This window comes from Anser brachyrhynchus, assembly GCF_964034855.1.
Source record: "Anser brachyrhynchus genome assembly, chromosome: 1".
NCBI classification, from domain to species: Eukaryota; Metazoa; Chordata; class Aves; order Anseriformes; family Anatidae; genus Anser; species Anser brachyrhynchus.
The window spans coordinates 129,619,491-129,633,010 of NC_137694.1; the positions used below are offsets into that span (position 1 = coordinate 129,619,491).

Sequence of the window (13,520 nt, forward strand, 5' to 3'; positions counted from 1 at the left end):
CAACCTCCAATCCTGCACAATAGGAATGGGAAAGGAGTAGGGAGAAGCACGCACACGAGAACTCTGTCCCTTCAAGCACCTCTGCGAACAGCATCCCACATTCACAGCAAAAACGAACAGGGAAGCAGAGCTCACCTCTCCCACCACCTCTCCTCTCCCCTTCCCCTTGTCAATTATTTGTGTGGTGTTTTTTTTTTTTTTTTTCTACTGCCTGAGATGAATTACATGGCTACAACAAGTCCCATTTGGATACATAAATTATAAACATGAAACCAATGCTGCAATAGGATGTGTTACAGTAATGTCTTATGTCACTAGGAAACATATACACACACATAAATAAAGAGAGAGAGAGATTTTTTTTTTTAAAATACATGCCAAACCAATTAGAAGGCATAATATGAGATTCTGGTCATGCTGAAGTTATTGGGAATTTAGCCACTTAACTTTGTTGGAGTCACTGTTGAGGTTTCTACATTTAATCCTCTTAACCAGAGGTGAAAATAAAGTGCCTGACTTGTCAAACCCTTGAAATCCACTATTTCTTTACGTGGCCAAACAACGGTACATGGACAAACTCATCTCAACACCAGTTCATTGTATTCTTACCCTCATTTTCAAGTTAGTCCCCTTTTGATGAGTAAATTTCAGGAGAGTCTCCCAGCTCCAGGAGCTTTACTCAGGATGTAAGTAATATGATCATTTTGCCTGGGGAGAAAAGATTTGCTTGCTTCCCTCCAAGGGAGTATCATTGTCTCAAACCTGCGTATGTCACTTGCTGTTCCTAGTAAGCCAGTGTTCAGTGTTGCACAAGCCTACAATAAAGGAGGCATTGAGCAATCTGAATTAAGAGATCCTTTTTTTTTTTTTTGTGTTCTCTCAAAAACATGAAAAAACTAACGGGACTGAAAAGTTCTTTATCCTTTAGTTATCCGTGTTTGTGCCTTGGACCTGCTGTAGTCTACATTTTCTTGGGAAGTGCATAGGAGTTTGTCTTCAACCTGTAAGTGAGGCACCCAACGTTGTCCTAGAACAGTAGGGCTGGAGTACTGGCATCTAAGTGAATGCTCATCGATTTCAGGGACTTCTTCAGTTAAGCACAGCTATAAAAATGCATTTGGGGAATTAAGTTCTTTACATAGTCCTGGGTCCTAGATCATTACCAATCAATTTTATTTTTTTTTCCTGTATGTTACTGGACATTACCCAGTTTTATGTAATACACAGTTTAAATAAGCAATTTCAGATACAAATTAAGTAGAGTTTTTGTCTTTTATAAGTCACACAGTATTTTCTTCTAATAAATGAGCTTGATCTGAGTGGAGAGAAGGTATTTTTGAGGCAACTCTTCTGCCTGCATTTACCTTTCAGTGCCTGAAAATTCATCAGCTGGTTGAATTTTACCCAAAATATCATGTTGTTTGTCAGGGGGGTTGGATGGACAGAGCCAGACTGCCATTTATCTGTACACTGGTAGTTATTCACACAATAAGCAATACAGTAAGCTTACTAAACCTGCACTGACAACATATAACGTGCCCAGGGGTAAGTTGGGCTTCAGTTTCCAAGCTCATTCAACCTTCCAGCCTTTCTGTTGAAACACTGCTAAACCACATTTGCAAAGCACACTGTTTGTGGATGTGTCAAAAGAGCACTGATGTAGAACCACTAGGTTCTGCTTTCTAACCAACAAACAGTATCATCATACATCACGCCCCTCGCAGTAATTTCAGGACAATTTTCTCCTCTTCCTTATTGACTTTGGACACCCAGGTCAGAACGGGGGGAGCCATAATTCTCACAGGTGGTACGAGCTAGGAAGAGAGGAAAACACGATCTGTGGTACTTAAACGTGCAAGGATCCCACTAGCTAAGGTACAGAAAGCAAATGCCCCTGTTTTTTCCTTTTTGAAGAACCACCAAAGCACTGGGCTTGAGTTCCATTAGAAACCGACTCCAAAGCACCCAAAGAACGCCCCAGAACCAAGCAAAATGAAACATGCCTCTTCATCTAACCCCAGCTCTATTTTGCATGCATGTCTCTACGAAATCCTGCTCCTCGCATGGACTTATCACACCCTGCATCCTCGGGAACACCTGCTGTCCATGGAGTTTGTAGATGTTGTCCCTTTCTTTTCCTCAGTAACACCGAATAAGAACTTGTTGTTGCCTAAAGCTCCGGCCTTTCCCTAAAAACGTGCAGTGTGAGCCAGGCTTTTCTCCGTGATGCCCACTGCCAGGACTAGAGGCAACGGGCACGAACTCAAGCAACATGAAATTTCTTCTTAAAAAAAGTTTTACAACGAGAGGGGTCGGGAAAAAAAAAAAAAGAAACAAGTCACTGTGAATGCTGCCTTTTCACCATGTGCTTCACCCCAAAAATAAGAAGAGGGAAGAGGAGCGCCACAGCTAACGCCGCTGCCCACCGGGGAACGTGGCGCAGTTTAACCTGAGGGGCAACCTATGTCCTCCCCTCACGGGGCTGGCTGTGGAGCCGCGCCGTATCCCCGCCACCTCCCCTGAGCTACGTGCCGTGCCGGGCCGTGCCGGGCCGGGCTCCCCGGCTCCCTCCCGGCCTCTCTCAGCACCTCCCTCGCCTGCCTCCGCCCCCCGGCCGCGTCCAGCGGCTGCCCCAAGCTGCCGGGGCCGGCCGCGGCGCCTCTAGCGCCGGGAGCCGAGCGGGCAGGGCGGCGGCGCTGCGCGGCGGGACGGGACGGGACGGGACACCACAGGACAGGACACCACAGGACGGGGCACCAGAGGACGGGACACCACACCACAGGACGACACGACACGGGACGGGACGGGACGGGCGGTCGCCCGGGGCCAGGTGAGCTCGGCTCGGCTCGGCTGCTCGGGGCGAGGCGGGACCGGCAGAGCGGCGGCTGCGAGGGTGGGGGTCGCGCCGCCCTGAGGGGAGACGGGTTGGGGCCATTGGGGGAGCACTGGGGGCCATTTGGGGATCGTTGGGGGCCATTTGGGGATCGTTGGGGGCCATTTGGGAAACGTTGTGGGACATTTGGGGAGCGTTGGGGCCACTGGGAACGTTGGGAGTCGTTGGGGCCGTGAGGGTGCGGGGAGGGTTCGGGTTAGCAGGTGGTGGCAGGATGGCTCCCGCCTGCTCCCCAGCCCAAAATTTAACGCACCGAAGAGATCGGTGGAGATGGAGACCGGCGATGCATTCGCGTGAGCCCCAAAGCCGGTCATTTGGGCTGGCACCTCGGTAGGGTTTGAGTGTGGTTTGTGGTAAAGAGCCCCCCTAAGGGGCTGCGTTTCTAGGCTGGGTCGCGCTTTCAGAGGCACCTGTTGTGCACAACAGCCCTTTTTTAGCTCTTTTTTTTTGCCCATTTAGACTGGCTGAGTGAGGAATGATCAGTGTGCTGGTAGCGTCCTTTCCTGGCTGCATCGGTTTTCACTTTGCTTTGCGAACATATAGGTTTTGTCACTCATGGGCGGTGTTTATAACAGCACCAAAGGCTGCTGCTTTTACCGCCTGATTGCTTTTCATTGATTTACGTGAAGGCGCTGAAGAAGTGTTTGTAAACTAATTCACTAGCCCTCTGATGGCATGCCCGTCCAGCAAATCAAAAGTGTGATTGAGCAAGCCTGGGCTCGTCTGGACTTAGGTTGGATCAGTAATAGTCATGCTGAAGACATGGTAGAATGAGCTTCCACGCGGGCCAGAGGAGAGTTTACAACCTTTGGCATGCAGGTTTAAGTGTTATTCAGCCCCAAGGCAAATTACGTGGGTCTTTAGCTCTGTCACTTGTGCGGATTGTTGGCGTTGCACATCTCTACTCAAAGTATGTTTCATCCTTTTGCTGGCATAGGCTAACAGTGTACATCATCATTACAAGACAGCTGCTCAAGTTGATCTTCCTGTTCTTAAGCTTTCACGTTATGGCTTCAGCCATTTCTTCCTGAAGATGGAAAGTATACTTCTGTAAATGTCCACATGAGTGGAATGAGCAGGATTTGGTCCTCTGGGGGGTGACCTGGAAATGTGTTTGTTGAATTAAACTAAAGAACAGGAAACATCTCTCTGCTTAGGAGGGTCTCTAAGTGCTTGTCTTCACTGAGGAAGCATGCATAACTTGTCAATAAAAGCAAACTCAAATGTGAAATGCTTTGAAAGAAGATGCAGGACAGAAATTGGGTGTAAAGGGTTTCTGCTCAGACATGAAGTAGTGCCGCTGCAATTTTCAACTTATACTACAAGTTAGTAGTATTATTTCTACAGTGGCAGTCAAAAATCAAGCAAACTAATGCTAGTAGTATCTTAGTTTTACTTTAATGTCTTAAGGTAATTCCACAGATCAGATGGCATTTGTGAGCAAGATTTTTCTTCTCTTCAGTGCCATCCAAATTTAATGTTAAACCTGTATTCCTAATATATCAACAGAAATTGTCTGTAATTAGAGCCAGTTGGAGAGAAACAAAGGACTAAATTCTAATTCTCAAGTTAATTGCTCAGTTTATACAGTTAGGGCAGTGAATACTTTTAGTCAGGTCATCCACTAATAACAGTAGAGTATTGGTGGATTCAGGAAAGATTTGGACTCCATGAGAGAATAACTGTCGTTAAATTTTGACAGTTTTTAGTTCTAAATATGTAATATGATCAGTGCCCTTGACAAACAGAGCATGACTTTGAAACCAATTGCTCTGTGTGAGTTTTGAATTTTATATTTTCAATGGAATACTAGATTAGTTAATTGAAGGCCAAAATCAGGATAGATGATAGAATTAGTCTCAATGACTTCAACTGAAGAATTGGAATGAATAGGGCATGCTATATTTGGCCTGAGCTGTGAGCTTTCTGATAAATGGTAAGTCCAGTAGTTTTGTTATGGCTAGGTGCAATTAAAAGCTTTGCTGTTTTCTCAGATGTGTGGATTTATTTGTTTTAGAATAGTTCTGTTGGAAGGGACCTTCCGAAATCAACTAGTCTGATCACTTCAGGGCTGACCAGCAGCTAGGGCACATCACTGAGGGCATTGCCCAAACGCCCCTTGAGCACTGAAGGGCACGGGGCAGCACCCAGCTCCCCAGGAAGCCTGTTGCGGTGTGTGACCGCCCTCACGGCAAAGAAACGTTTCCTGATGCCCGGCCTGAACTCCCCGGCGCAGCTCTGTGCCGTGCCCGTGCCCTGCCAGCGGGTCCCAGGAGCGGAGGCCGGCGCCTCCCCCTGCGCTTCCCCTCCTCGGGAGGCTGCGGAGAGCAGCGAGGTCGCCTCTGGGCCTCCTCTCCTCCAGGCTGGGCAGCCCAAGTGTCCCCAGCCTCCCCTCACAGCACATGCCTTCCAGCCCTGCCGCCTGCTGTGCTGGCCTCCTCTGGGCGCTTTCAGGGACCTCAGCAGCCCTTCTGTGCTGCGGAGCCCAGAACTGCACACAGTACTCGGGGTGAGGCCTCACCAACACTGAATACAGCAGGAGAATCACTACTTTTGACCAGCTGGCTGTGCTGTGTGTAATGCACCCCAAAATGGGGTTTGCCATCTGGCTGTTGATTTAGAGAATAGTAATTTGTTGCAGAACACTGGTGGGTACTACTCATCTTGTGAACAAGAAGAGAGTGAAGTGAAACATTTCAGGTTTATCAGATAGGTGCTCATGACTATGCAGGTCTTATTCTTTCCAGTGATACGTTCCTGGTGGAATTGCAGTTTGGAAAGGATCTGTATTTGCTGTGTGAAAAGACAGACTTATATAAATTATATGGTAATTAGTAGGAATCAATTGCTTAGGAGTCTTGCATTCCTTTTGTGCCAAAATATATTTGAAATTTATTGTTGTTCAGGGTGGATAAAGAACCCTTTGTAGTTGCCATTAAGTCAAAGACCCAAAAAAAGGGATCTCAGCCTCCTACCTGCATGAGTCACATGGATCTGTCTCCAGCTGTGACTTGAACACGGTGTATATGCTACAGGTGTGCAAGCTCTGAGTGTTACTTACATCAGTCTCAGGACAGTTTCATTTCAGGTAATATGTAGTGGAACTAACACAAGATTTTGCAAGTGTATGTGGTAGCTTAAGTTCCAGCCTCAGTCTTTTCTGTTTTCCTCTTATCCATGGGAGGTAGAGCCTAGAAATCAGTTTGCTGTTTGATGTAGCAGCTGTTTTTCAGCCAGTGCCTTATTAACGCAGTGGTTCTTGTTCTTCCATTCTAGGTTCCCTTGTGCAGACTGTTGAAATAGTGTTCTCAATATATCACAGAGAAAAAAGAAACTAGTTTGGGACACAATTTACATATTTTTATTCGTTTTAACAGAAAAATGTAGAAAGTCAGTTATACTAGATGAGACAACATATGGAAAAGAAATAGCTTATGAAGTTCTCTGATCTGTTTAAAATACTTTTTCACTCCATAGAATTTAGAGAAAATTATTAGAATTTATCACATTATTTCTGTTTTCTGAAGTTTACATGAGTATGTCTGTTGACGCCTTAGTTGCCAAAAGAGAACAGCCACTCGCAACGGAAGCATTGTATATGTTCTCATTTATGGCATTCCTTAAAAGAGTCATTGAAGATTTAAGGCCAGAAGATACGTCAGTAGGTTTGCCAGAAGCTGTCACGTTTGACAAGATAAGAGACATTCAGAAACAGTACAAGTAGTGAGAAAATGAGCAGTGTAGGTGTTCTGATTATAGGAACGTTATTGTGCACGTGTTACAAAACCCAACATCTTTTTCCTGATGTTTTAGTGTTTTAGATGTTCTCTTAAAAATCTCTTTTATACTTTTAGAGAATAAATCACTGTGGTTGTCTGGATTTATTAGACTTCTGGGCATGCCTGATTGTGAAAGTTGCCAAGTTCCACATTTAATTTTTGACTTCCCCACCAGACTTTGAATATCTTTGTTTCTTTTGCACCAAATTAATTATATGGACATAAGTTGACTGAATGGGTTTCTGATAATACACTACAATACATCAAGTTTTGAAGTCTAGGGGACTTTGTTCCTTCATTACTTATTCATAGCATAGTCCAAGTACTCATATAACTTGAATTTAAAATTGCATTTTTTTTCTTATCTGTGTTTCAGCAAGTCAGCATTGTGGTTAGGGTGGTTTATTTGTGAGAAGGCTAATCGCATTTTTATAGAAGTGGTGACGGTGAAAGAAGCCATGTGGAGTGTACAAAAGTAAATTTTCGAAGCTGATGTGTAAGTGGGGGCTGAAGACAGAAACGGTGCTGGTTTAAATCATTTTGAAGTCTCTTTGAAATCAACAACTTCTGTTGTCTGACTGCTTTCAAGTCTTCAGGAGTTGATTAGTATTGGCTAACTTGTATCAGCTGTATTGGCCTAACCTGGGCTCCAGTCTGAACTTGGCCTCCCTTTTGTTCCTGAAGGGAACAATCACAGGGCTCTGAGCTCTCTAGACTTACATGGTACCCTAAGGAGGAGCCTGAGGTGTTCTGGCTTAACCCCATTTCATAGAATCTCTTGATAGAGGACCCCAAAATATTTACCCCACGTGAAGAAAGAGGTGCCAAAGTTCCTTGTGCTGCACAGGGTACTGATGCCATAGTCCTAAGCAGAGTTGTAGTAGGGCTCTGGAAGATACTTGCTTCAGTGCATCCATCTTTAAGAAATGTTGAGCTTTGTCTTTGGTACAAACAATGCATTTTGGCCATTGAGCTGTTGATTAAAACAGGCTGAGAATGGCTATTTATTTTAGGAAAAATAAAAGCATAAAAGAAAATAAGAAACAACAACACAAAGCAGAATAAAACAAACAAAAAAAGAACAAAAACCCTTCACCAAGTATTGTGCTCCTTAGCTTCCAAAGAGATTTTAACAGCTCCAATGGCATGATCCAAGAGGCCTGTTAAGTCAATAAAGTAAAGTTCAGGATGAAATCACAATCTCATTTCTTTATTGGACTTTTTTTGAGGGGTGATGCTGTTGTGCAGGCCAGTAGAACATGGCAAGGAGAGTAAGGAAGGAAAGTGTGTAAACTCAGCAGAAACAACTGTTTCATTTCTTTTCCCCCACTTACAGTTATCTGAAAGAAGCTTTCAGGTTTCATTTTCTAAGAGTAGGAAAGTTGAAAGCATGAGCTGAAGAGTCATCTTCCTGTCATCCCTGGCCCTCACTTGACTCCTTACGGTCTGCTTGCTTTGTTCAGCGGCTTGAATATTCCGGCTTTAGAAAAGTCTTTGTCCTTCCCTCTTTTCCTTCCATCAAATTCAAGTCCTGTTACTGAATATGAAGGTTTTGCAAAACTATATTTGTCTTGTTTTCAATGCCAAGATCTTTGTACACTCTTCCTCATCCCTTTTACCTGCGTGGCTCAGAGTGTATCTCTAGCATTCCTTTGATCTTTTTCTGTGTGCCAATTTAAACATAGCCTTGTAATTTTTTTACAACTTTTCTAGCCTGCTTTGTTGTACTTTCAGTCTTTTACTCTGCAGAACACTTTTTTTTTTTTCCCATGAAACCTATATACTGTACTCCATACTGCAATGTATTACTAATGAAATGTAAACTTAACTTGCCTGTAGTTGAAGTAACCGGACCTGTGACAAATTAACTACTTTATTACATCTCTGCTTGTCATACTTCATCCGTACTTTGTAAACTCTTGAAGTAGAAACCTGCTTAGGTATTGTCACTGAAGGGCTTTTTCGTTTGCTCTAGTAGGTTTAATAGACTGCATGGATAATACTGTTCTCTTGAGGGAGTACACAATGTAGAAGAGGATTTCCTGGAGAGTGCAGAACTTTTATATGAGCTAGAAAGAGGCCTCTTGCATATCTGCAGGATATGAGGAAACGAAACATTGCCACACTGGGTAAGAGAGAGCAACGCAGTTGCTTGAGGTTGTCCCCTGATCCATTTTTGCGCTATATACGATGAGACAAGTTAATGTAAGAGACAATTAAGGACCTGAAATGCTTTATGGCACTGAGTGCCATCATGGAGAGCCATCCATAGGGTGTTACACTCATGAATCCACTTATAAAAAATGTAATGATTAAGCTTACACTTTTACACAAAGGGGAGAACTCTGAGTGTAACTGGGGGCAGACTTTGGCTTACACAGCTTTGTATTTGTAAAATAAATAAATAAATAAAATCTTTCTAATACCAATATCCTGCAGTAGGGCAAAGACTAAATAAAAGAGTGGATTTCTCCAAGAGTTTTTCCTCCCATGTATTTCTGTTAAGAAGTGAACTAATGAGTTACAAGTTTTACAGAGGACCAGTGTGTGTAACCAAACAGTTTGCTGCGCTCTGTAAGCCAACTTATGAAAAAGTAAAAGATTAAATACATTTGAAAGTAGTAAAGATTTGTGTCATGAGGACTCGTTTGGAGATTCCTTGAGCTGTCTCTTCTCATTACCATTGCAGTTTTAGAAAAAGCTGATGTTCTGAACAAAGCGTTTGGATTTCATAGAACACAATATGCCTGATTTTATAGCCTTTTGTAAATACTGAAGAGAATTAGTGAAAAACAAACTATTGTCAGACAGTAATAATCCTATTACTGTCTTCTGGAAAAATGCATTTAAAAAAAAAAAAAAAGCAAACACCTGGAACTACATTTTTAAATCAATGGTGCTACTTCTGCTCCTAAGTTGGTGGATGCTATATGTGCCAAAATTCACAGTGACATAAGACTTTCCAACATAGCGTCCTCCCTATTACATCTAACTTGCCTCTGCCAAAATTCAAAAATAACATAGAAACTTTACTACATTTTGGTTCCAGTCTGGAAAGTATAAGGGGTTGATGGAAGAAGTCTGTAGTCTTCTGTTTCTGAAAGTAATTAAAGGCACTAAGAAGTTCTCAGACCTGGGTAATATGATGTTTCTTTGGCTCTTTTCTGCCTTTTATCACCTGGTAAAGATTTGAATAATGCAGACTGTCAAAACAACAGGCAGAATATTAACATTGATTATTAGTGTATCACAGAATGGTTTGGGTTGGAAGGGACCTTAAAGACCACCTAATTCCAACCCCCCTGCCCTGGGCAGGGACACCTCCCACCAGACCAGGTTGCCCAAAGCCCCATCCAGCCTGGCCTTGAGCACCTCCAGGGATGGAGCATCCACAGCTTCTCTGGGCAGCCTGTGCCAGGGCCTCACCACCCTCTGAGTGAAGAATTTCTTATATCTAATGTAAACCTACCCTCTTTAATTTAAAGCCGTTACTCCTTGTCCTATCCCTACACTCCTTGACACAGAGTCCCTCCCCAGCTTTCCTGTAGCCCCCTTTAGGCACTGGAAGGCCGCTGTAAGGCCTTTCTGGAGCCTTCTCTTCTCCAGGCTGAACAACCTCAATTCTCTCAGCCTCCTCCTCAACAGAAATTTCTATTTGGTAAATTCATTTTTTTAAAATCCAAGATCTTAATAGGGGGTATCTATGAAAGTAGGCAAATTGGGCCCCAGTGACTATGGATGATATAAGTGTGATTTGAACAAAACAGCCTGAGGTAGGCAGCCTAGTCCGAAGTAAATGACTGATTGCTTTGGGCTATAATTTCCAACATGAGTTTTTGTTACCAACAGTTTATGCATTGGCTGTGAGAACCTGCTCTGGCTAAAGCTCAGCACGAGAGAACTAACAGTTTATTACATTTTAATAACTCCCAGTAAATAGATATATTCATCAAGCAGTGTAAAATGTGAATGTCATTTTCAAAAGCTGGTTTAACGAAGTAAAATACGGCACAGGCAGCTGTATTTTCGTGGCTTTAAGCCTACTGAAAACCTAACACAAGGCAAGAAGTGGCTGAAGGAAGGCTGGGTATCCCGACAGGTCGCTTGGAAAGGAGCCCAAGTTTCTCCTGCTGCACGCTGAGTGGAGCTGCACCAGGCAGCCACCCTGGAGGCTGGTTGCAGAGGCTCGGGCCCCATCTCCTCTGCCTTCCCGCTGGGCTCGCAGTACTCGCCTGCTTTCCTGGGGCACCTCTGAGCCCTCTTCGAGGTGCGTGCCTGTGACTGACTGGCGAGCTGAAGTGCTTGAAAAACATCAACTACAAGTAATGCTCCCTACTTTTCAGAGGTACAAAGCTGGGTACAGCAGAGTAATGCCTTACGGGTCTTGGTTTTAGCAATTTTCTTTGCCTGCTCTTAGTTTAAGTTAAGTTGCCCTTAGCTTACTGACCTTCATGGCCCCGTTTTGCCTGTCCTTCTGCAGCAGGCTTCCTGACACAGTGTTTGTCCTGCTCAGTCTGTTAGATTTCAGTAGCATTTCCTGCAGAAACCGTGCTCCTTAGGCAGGCAAAACTCCCATCATGTTGAAGGACAGTTCCATCAGAAAACTAATAAAATAGCATGGCATAAGGCAGCTAACAGGAATGGTAAGAATACAGACTCCTCTGTAGACATCTTGCTGGCTGTTTCCAGTAACCTCTTTAAGTTCTGGGGAATGTGATGTTAACGCAGAACTGCAACTTGTAACACAACATGCAAAGCAACCCTCTAATTTTTCAAAGTTTTTTTTTAAGGAAAGTTCCTCCAATTCTGGTGTCACTTTCAAATTAATGACAAGCTGTGATAAGTAGTCTGAAACCTGGGTACCAAGGCTACAAGCCTGTCGCTGGTCAAAATACAGAACTTTTAATGGAGAGGAAACAGGATAGAACAGATTTATGCCTCAGTTCTTATTTCCTGCTTTCTGAATTTCTGCAAGTCATTGAATATTCTCTTCTACTTCAGGCAGTTAGCTCCTTGTAAATAAAAGTTGCTTAGTTGTTGTTTGAGAATAGCAAGTGAGAAAGTTATGACAACCAGAAGGTTATGACAACATCTTTACCTGTGGTCTGTGTGTAGAATTCTTTCCCACACGTGGGTGGTTCAGTAGTTACACCCAGGAGCTGTTGCACTTGATTAGATTTGCTTGATTTCCAAGTGAAAATTTTTCTTCCTGCTGCAAAAACTAGGCAGATTCATGCTGGGCTTACTGAGTCATACTCTATCAATCTATTGTAATGAACAATGAAATTGTTTGGTTATACGAATGAATGAAAGATTTCACTTACACCTGTCTATAATGTTCACAAATGTATATTTACAATGAAATTACTGTTTAGAATTAATAAGAGAAGATCTTTAGAATCCCTGTACAAAGAGGGGATGCAAATAGGTTTAATAGAAACATGATGTCCAAACATTTTTGAATGTATTGCATGATCTTCATTTCAATAGATGTGGTGAAATCATATTTCACATCTTGCTTTAAAAAAAAAATCTCAAAGCGAGTAGGATCTTTTTCTTTGATAGTGTATGAACAAGATTGTTGCAAAAAAGAAAGAAGCACTAATGTCATTTCCTAACTTTTTTTGTAGTAATTTTCATTAGACAGTGGAACGAATAATGAGCTAGCACAAATGCTGAAGGTCTTGCAAAAAGTCAACCAAGCGGTGACCATGTCAGGATTTCTCTTTACATATTTATTCACTTTGCTCCTATCTGGCTTTTATAGCTTTCCCTGAGAACATTAATTTGCATTCATAACTTTGAATAGCTTCAGAATTCTTGATATATCTGTATTCTGTCAACAAGAAGCTGTGCCTCTGTCCTCATTTATCTTTGCCAGGCCCATCTCAGGAAGTGAGAACAGTGTCCAGAAAAAATAAACCCAACAAGGGGGATAAAAATCTAAATGTGCAGAAAGTATTTATTACATCCTTTCATTTAATCACTGGACAAATATTAGCAAAGTTCACTGTGGGATGCCTGAGTTAGAGTAAGGTCTGTTCAAACTCCTAAGGGCTATGGAGCACTCAGGGCAGATCTGGAATTAGAAGGAGGGATTTCTTGGCTCCTACCCTCAAATTTGGATGCTTAAAATGCAGTTGTCCTATGTAGTGGGTGAGGCACTAATGGGATTGTCTAAGGAGGTCTGCCAGACCAAACAGAGGGCGTGCTTGATGGCGTGGGAGTAAACCTTTGTCCTAGTCATCTAATTTCATGTACATCTCTTTGCAGACCTGAGGCTTGAGGAAGAAAAGAGGTGCAGAGACTGTAGTGGCATTCTGAATCAGGATTATGTGGGACACGGGGCAAGAGCTTTGCTTCGGTACTTACCAGCACCAGTGACTAATCTCGTAGGTGCAGAATATTATACACTGAGTATTTTTGGGCTCTGCAGTCAGTAAATTAAGTAGCAGAATTACACTAATTATCCTTAAAACCTGATGATAAAAAATGTCATGCTTTAACATTTGTAGGTTTCGAGTGTTTTTGACTGACAACTTCAAGGATGGTCCACCAACGATACAATTTACGAGTGTTGAAAGAAATGCACAACCAAAAGCTGTGTTTGCTTTCTCTGTTTACTCCCGCTTCCAATTCTCATCTCAAATTAGGTCACTTCCAAGCAAAGCCAAGCTGCCCATCTATCCCTTCACTTTACGGGGAAATCTCTTCTGTAGTACGGTAACTATCTGTTCATGGTGATATGGTAGGACAACAAACTAAACACCAATTCTAGTGTCCCTTGTTTCTACTACTGAGAAATGAAGAATTGCAATGTGAATGGGACAGAAGAGCTTTATTAATAG

At 42.9% G+C, this 13,520-nt stretch overlaps 1 protein-coding gene across 7 annotated transcripts in view; it reads left to right on the forward strand.

Moving 5' to 3' along the window:
* Window positions 1–1,366: 1,366 nt before the first annotated feature.
* Window positions 1,367–13,520, forward strand: part of ADGRG2 (adhesion G protein-coupled receptor G2) — a 63,718-nt gene continuing 51,564 nt past the window's right edge. Inside the window, exon 1 of one of the 7 annotated variants that reach the window (XM_080576424.1) lies at window positions 1,367–2,830. The gene's annotated coding sequence lies outside the window, so the exon portion shown is untranslated. The remainder of the gene's footprint in view (window positions 2,831–13,520) is intronic. The other 6 variants (XM_080576426.1, XM_080576425.1, XM_080576422.1 and 3 more) reach the window with 6 other exon arrangements.